Raw genomic sequence first — 8,043 nt, forward strand, 5'->3', positions numbered from 1 at the left:
AAAATGGAAACAAAAACTTTGCAGTTTATGTTTATGAATATATATGTATCTACAAATACATATATTCATGCAATAAAAATGAAAAATAAAAAAGCCCAGGACTTTGAAGGAGAGGAGAGTGGAATATTTGGGAGGGTTTTCTTGGATAAATAGGTAGAAATATTGTACTCAAGATATAGTCTAACAAATAAATAGTGAAAAAAAAAAGAAGAAACTGCATGACCTCCATAAAATCTGCACCTACTTATGAAAGGAACTATAAGCATTTGTGTGCTTTCTAGAACTGTACCATATCTGACAAACCCTGCCATGGCAGAAATGATAACAAGGTAATTCTACATTTAACATGACATAAATCAAAATAAGGTGCAACCCATAGACTACTGGTGTTCTTTGTTGTCCAAAGAGGAGCACATTCCCACAGAAAAACTTTGTATTCCCTCTCTGATCTGAGACAAAGAAGGCCACACGCCTGTACTGAGTCACTTGGCTAGTCCTGTGGCTGTGCCTAGACTTTGCTGATTTGCATGTTACCAGAGCACAGCCCACTACTCTGAGGACTTCATATTCAAGTCACACCCTGTGCTGGAGTCAACCTCACACAGGTTACAGTACAGTCATGAGGGCCCCTACTCAGCTCCTGGGGTTGCTGCTGCTCTGGCTTACAGGTAAGGATGTCAGCATTGGAAATTTATTCAGCTGACTATGGTCAGTGCTGCCTGGTCTCCAGGAAAGTCTTCTTTTAACAGTATTAATTGTGTGGAAATTTGTTTTTAATTTTTTAATCTCAGGTGCCAGAGGTGACATACAGATGACCCACCCTCCCTGTCTGCATCTCTGGGAGAAAGTGTCACCATCACATGCCAGGCAAGTTCGAGCATTAGTCGTTGGTTAGCATGGTATCAGCAAAAACCTGGGAATCCTCCTAAGCTCCTGATCTATGATGCAACCAGTTTGGATGATGGGGTTCCATCAAGGTTCAGTGGCACTGGATCTAGCACACAGTTTTCTCTCAAGATTGCACCCTGCAGGCTGAAGATGTGGCAAAATATTACTGTCAACAGTATAAGAATTACCCTCCCACAGTGATTGAAGTCATGACATAAACCACTCAGGGAAGCAGAAGTGAGAGCCTAGGCTGCCACAAATGCTTCTTCTGGTTTCTTCAGCTGCTAAGTGTGTTTCTCTTTTCTCTTGTCAAGATTTAAAGGCAATATTATAATTTTTGTATAGAGACCAGATAAACTTTTCTTTCCTAGAACTCTGTCCTTTGCCCCAATCTAGCATTAAAATCACAGAAATGGTTTTCCTAATTCACATGAAATATTAACTTTCCTGAGTTGCAGGTTTGGCAACAACAGAGATTTATACAGCAGAGATGTAAACACAATCCCCCTCAGCAGGTGCACAAACATATACCAAGAAGGATTTATTAAAATTAACTATCCTATTGAAGTTAGAAAATTAGTATGTTAGTATAACATTAAAATCCTGTGGGTACATTCTCCAAACATAGCTGTAAAATCATTACAACCCATGGCTTCATAGAATCCTCTGCCATGTTCAGAGTACTAGTTAAGTGCACAGGCTTGTCTGTAGGAGGACCCCAGGTTGTTTTCCAGGACTCACACGAATGATATCAACTGTCTGTCTGTAATTACATTTCCAATGTAGCTGAGCCTATTTTCTGGGATCTGGGGTCATTGCACTTATATGGTACATAAATACATATGCAGGCAAAACATGAACACACATAAAATAAATTAAGTAATTATTAAATATTTTAAAATCCTATGGAACTAGTATTGTGACAAACTGATAATGGGAACAGATTATTTTCAGAATCTAGAGTCCATTTATTTCCTGATCATAGGGTCCTCAGATAACTTGTCAACTGTCATATTATATGCATGGAGGAGAGAAGGCTTTCCACAAAATAAGTGTTCATTCATTTCACTCCCTACTAGGAGGGCAAGTGTTTTAGTTACTTTTATATTTCTATAACAAAAAACCACAACCAAGGCAATTTATGAAAGAAAGCACTTAATTTAGGGGCTTAACATTCTGGAAGGTTGGTCCATGAAAAACATGGTTTTAAGCAGACCACCAGCAGTAGTCATATATAAATGGCCCTGGATCAATAGCTAAGAAAGTGTCTCTATTTTAAAGTAGGAAGCATTGAGATAAAGAGAGCTATCTGGAAAAGGAACAATAACATCATCAACAGTCACCAAACATCCAATCAGGTCATTCCAACTTATGACTGCATGGCAGCCTCTAGCATGGCAAAATTCACACAGAGGATATAATTACATAGGGGTAGCTAAACAATTCAGCCTATTACTGACTTTGTGCAATGAAGAATGTCATTAAAATAACACTTTACAATAGTCATTGTGTTTATAATCATATAAATGTATGATCTACCATGCATGTGATTGCAATCAGATACATCATTGGATAAGGATATGTGCATTCAACAAATCTTATCAATCAAAACAGAAAATAATACACATTTGGTCCTCCTCAGTAACCAGCACCTTCTCCTTGAGGGTGATGAACAGACCCTCCTAGAATTATCTATGAAGGAAATTTCATGCAGGGATTCTGGTCTATTGCATTTTATCTGTCATGCAGTTCACTTTAATTCTGAATAAAATAATTAATGCATTCTTACAACATGGATCAGAGAGAGGCATTCCTTTATTAGAATAAAATAGAACTACATTGTCATGACCGCCTCGACCAGCAAGGAAGACACAACACTGAGCTCTTCTTTCAGCAGTTTACTCAGGAACCTTGAACACCTAAACTGTAGAGGCAGCACATCTCTTACATTATCAGCTGATAGGCTATCAGCAAAATAACATATATTGATGCCAGCTTTCTGGCATGGAGAAAAAGATTTGCTGGCTTTTAAAATAAAGTGACCTCCTCTCCTTATGAAGTGGATCCAGGTTTTTCCACATGAAGTGGGAATGAAGGACATACTCTTACTTTAAATATTGAATGATTTCGGGGTACAAGCACATTTTACCAACTTGCTTGGTTGTAGAATTACATACACAATAAACAATATTATCATCCAATTTTCCTATGAAAGACCAACCAGCAGTGATCACTATGATTGGATAAATCCCCAGAGTTACCCTTGCTCACCTAGCCCCAGCATCAGCAGTTCCTGTAATTGAATGCAAAGCCATATACACATGCTGTGCCTTGATTGTAACTGACACCTGCACAGTTTGTGTCCAGCTTATTCAGTAATTACTCATGCAGTGGGGTGTGATCTGGACTCATGCAAATTAGCAGGGATTGACATAATCTGGGCACAATAGTTATGTATAGCACAGCCATCATGAGCTTCATGATACACTAAGGGAATCGATGTGCTTTCTTCCTAAATTACAAACATTTTCCATTTCTTCTTACAGAACACTGGGAATTGAACCAGTAGATTAAATCAGAGAAGCTTCACCTATTTTGTTCTCTGAGTCAAATTTGTATTAGTAGTTCTAGGGACTCTCATAACAAATCATCAACACATGCACTTTAAATGAAGGGGGTATAATAATCTCACAGTTCTAAAGAAAGAATTGTAAGATCAGAATCAATGAATCAAATTCAGAATGTGAATGGTGAGGCTCCAGAGATGTTTTAAGAGAGACTATACCCATTGAATCTTCCAGACTGTAGCTGTCATTTCTCTGTGGCCACATCACCTTATTTTTCTCCAAGTTTACATATACTTCCTTCATGTTTTCATTAAGTCTATTAGTCAATGTGTTTGGGATTTTTATCCTGAGGCAATTGTTTACTCAGTCTCCCTAAGATGAGAGCTAAAACTATGATACACCACTGAGATAGTAACCGAGTAAAGTCAAGCTTTCTATATGTACACTCTATTCTCCCTCTTTCTCCTCTACTTCATCTGTTTCCTCTTTCCACCCACTCCTTATCCTGTTAATTTAGTCTCCCTAACCCACAATACTATTAAAATCTCGTCACTTCTGAGAGAATGCACAGCAAGTGTGTGTGCACAGAGGGTTCCTGTAGGATAGTTATATAGTTTTACTGAAGACCTTCTTTATCTCCATTGCTATGAAGGAAAAAGACAGAGATGATTGTGAATAATTTGGTGAGTAGCACTGTCTACTAAGAATCTTCACAGCCTTTAAAACTTTTAGTCTACCTTAAAAATGTATTTTGGGAATTTCATACATCTATATACTATGTTTTGACCAAAGTATAGAATGTATATTTATGAAAATTAATAATAAATCCCTCATTATTTTGTATAATTTTAAAATATCTCTGGATCCTTTCAAAGTCCTGCATTCCTTAGCTTCATGGTAGAAACACTTGCCATATAATTCTAGGAGAAACCATCTTTATCCCTGTTTTAAGAAATTTTTCTCACTTAGGAGAGATTAGCAAGGGATCAATAAAGGAAATAAATTGTCTACAGCATGAAAATTACTGTTTTTTGAAAAAATTGCATAGTTAAGTGCCAATGTTTTAAAAAAAACTTTCGAAGTGTTCACATGAGAATGGCTTTTCTGGTCATATCATAGCTCAATAATGGGAGAAATTACTAAATGATGAATATGGCAATCACTTGGATTAATTTTAAAACCCACAAAACCAAAAATACAAATCTAACATGGATGTGTTATTAAAATGTAGAGCATCAGTAGAGAGTTACATGCACAGCAACCTCATTGTGCCATTCACAAAAGATTCCAAGTGACCTTCAGAGCCTAGTTGAATCTGAGAAATGCTGTCAGTAGGCAAAAGAACAAACAAGAATATTTGGGGCAGTTTACACTCTCACTTCTGCTTCTATGGGTGGTTTTTGTCATGACTTGTATCACTGTGGTACAAGCTATAACCTTGCAGACAATAATATGTTGCAGTATCTTCAGGCTCCAGCTGACTGATGGTAAAGGAAAAATCTTTCCCAGACCCACTTCCACTGAACCTTGTGGGAACTCCTGATTGCAAAGTGGATGCATAATATATCAGGAGTTTAGGAACTTCTCCTGGTTTCTGTTGATACCAAGCCATACGGTTGCTAATTGTCTGACTTGCTCTACAAGTGATGGTGATTCTTTCTCCCAGAGATGCAGACAGGGAGGATGGTGACTGGGTAACTTGGATGTCACATCTGGAACCTGATTTTGGAAAATTAAAAGCAAACATCAATAAAATTAATAATGTTATGGATGACAGGAATATCTTCAAAGACAAGCAATACTAATCACTATATTTTGATAAATTTCCCAAGAAACCCTCCTTACTTTGGAGCCAGAGCATCAGAAGCCCTAGGAATTGAGCAGAGACCCTCATGTCCATGCTGTGTTGTAGTTTGAACTTACTGTTCTGAAGAGTTTGATCAACCCTTTAAAAAGTACTCAGGTCAGTGGGCTGCCCTCTGGGCACATGCAAATCATCAGGAGCTGAGCAGAGCTAATCACAGGTGTAGAAGTAGCTCATCTTTATAAAAGGCCCCAGTCTCTAAGTGTCCTCATTCCTACTACAGCAGCATAAAGAACATTCATCCTTCTGTCTGAAAAACAGTCTTTCCATTGTCTGTAAGTAGCAGTGATATCATTCCCATTCAATGAGTTTCCTTGTTTTCATGCTACAAGCTAAGAAACTATAACCAAGTTTCCAAGCCCCTCCAATTTGACACAGGTTAGTATTACTGAGATCATAGGGAGTTTCTCTTTGGTACAGTTCCTTCATATCCTCTATGTGACACTGAAGTGCAAAGTATCCATGAGCAACATGCTTTATAAAGAGGGGCATAGACTGTAAAGCCTAAGCTGTCATCTATAAATAACTTTCTAGTCATGAGTATTTCCCCTTTCCTTCTACCATTGGGACCTAAAGTTAAGAGTATTCTGCCTTCCCTTCTGAAGCAGGGAGCTGCTCTTCTTCCTCTAATCTTAGTTACACATATCCACACATATAGTTCCCTGCATTCTCCATGGGACTGGTTCCTTCCACTCTCTCTTAACCCAAGCCATTGTATTTCTATCCCCAGGTACTTGAGAAGTAGAGGAAAACAGACCTCATTTACAAAGAGTTCAATACTACCCCCAACAACACAGAAATCTTTCTTTATAAACAAAACACAAAAAAATTAAACAATGCAAGTAGTTAGTCTGATTATAATGAAATGAAAACAAAATTCAGCAAGAGTATATATTTAATTTTATTATCTCTGACTAAGAACAAGTCACAATTTTTCAGTTTCAAATTTATGATGTTTTTCCCCCAAATCCCAAGTGCATGTAGACAACTCTGACTTGAATCTATAAAAGAATTATGATAAAAAACAAACAACTCTGAATTTGCTTGCTACATATAGCTATTTTCTATGTCAAATATTTGATTAGATCTGAACTACAAATTCTTAGTGCTTTCCATGTTTCCAAGGAACCCATAACAGTTGACTTGTTTGGGGTTGTTGCAACTTGTGTCCAGAGCTTTGTCCTCCACCATGGACACATAATCACAGGCATAAATTTCCATTGCTGATGTCTATTTAAACTCTGTTGTACTTCTGGAAATTGTCAGTGTGTTCAGCTTTTGTTTGTGTTACTGTAACAGTGTGACAACATGGTGGATGGATGATTATGATAGTTTTAGAGATGTTATACACTAAAGAATGAATCCAAACAAAAAACAGGAAGTGGGAGAAGAACTGGAAGAAGTTGAAACAAAGGATGTGGGCAAATTTGATAAAGTCATATTGTGTGGCATTATCAAAGAATTAAGTGGATTTAATTTCTTTAATTTATGTAATAATAAAAATAGGAGAGGAAATAAAGATTCAGAGGCACCATTAAAAAGACTATTGAAGCTACAGGAAGAATTATCCAAGAAGAGAACTCAGGAGTGAGAAACCCTATGATATCTGGTACCAAACCTTCATTCTTCTCTAAATGAGAAAATTATTGCCTGATACTTAAGTTACCAATTCTGTGTAACTTCATTAGGAAGTCATGAAAGATAATACAGGACCAGTGCTGATTCAGCTGAATTTAATCATTAGGAAAAAAAGAATTACAAAGCAAGGTCAATTTATAAAGGAACAGATGTTCATTGTTCAAAACTGAAAAGAGGGTGAAATTCTACAAAACAATTCAGACTTGTTATGGGATGGATGAGATAAAAAAAATACATGAAATTAACAACAACCTGTACATAAAGACCATTTCATTACAAAAGAAAATGTGGGACACAATTATAAAAGGAAGCAGTGTTCTTGAAAGAGGATAAACTAATGATGGTTTCCTGATTACATGGCTTTATTGGAGTTATGCAGCATATATATATATATATATATATATATATATATATATATATACATATATACATATATGTCATAAATAGTATGAACAGAGGCTGGGGAGATTAGTAGTTAAGAGTATTTCTTACTTTTGCAGAGGTCCAGTGTTCAAATCCCACCACCCTTATGATGTATGGTGATGTATGGTTCAGGGGGACCTGATGACCTGCTTCGAACTCTACAACAAAAAACACATATGTTTTACACACATATATATTCAGGTAAAAAAATCACACGTAAAACAAAAATGAATAAATATTAAAATTTTAAATTAAATAAATATGATTATCATATCTTCTACATTAAGAAATAAAGGTAGATATTGGTCATATGTTTTCTTATAAGTGAAATTCAATCACAATTCACAAAGAAAAGAAATAATTCTAGAAAACATTACAAAAATGTTTTGCTTTATTGCTTTGTTTCATATTTTTGGATGAAATATTATTAGCCCATCTTTAAAAAAATTTTGTCTGTTTTCAGTGGAGCTTTTCTCCAAAGTATCATGTGCTAGGGAATGATCTTCAGTATCTTTTATAAAGTGGAACTGGGAGAAGGTAAATAGTCATGCGGAACTATTTCCTTGCAGGGATTACTGTCATGAGGTTGGATTTAATCATCAGTCTGTCTGTCCACCTCCAGGGTCCACTTTTTTCTCTCCCTCTTCTTATGACTAGTTTGTT

General features: G+C 36.4%; 1 pseudogene; it reads left to right on the forward strand.

Moving 5' to 3' along the window:
- Nucleotides 1–619: 619 nt before the first annotated feature.
- Nucleotides 620–1,106, forward strand: LOC118576599 (annotated as a pseudogene).
- Nucleotides 1,107–8,043: the final 6,937 nt, after the last annotated feature.

Source organism: Onychomys torridus, unplaced genomic scaffold, assembly GCF_903995425.1.
Source record: "Onychomys torridus unplaced genomic scaffold, mOncTor1.1, whole genome shotgun sequence".
Taxonomy (NCBI): Eukaryota; Metazoa; Chordata; class Mammalia; order Rodentia; family Cricetidae; genus Onychomys; species Onychomys torridus.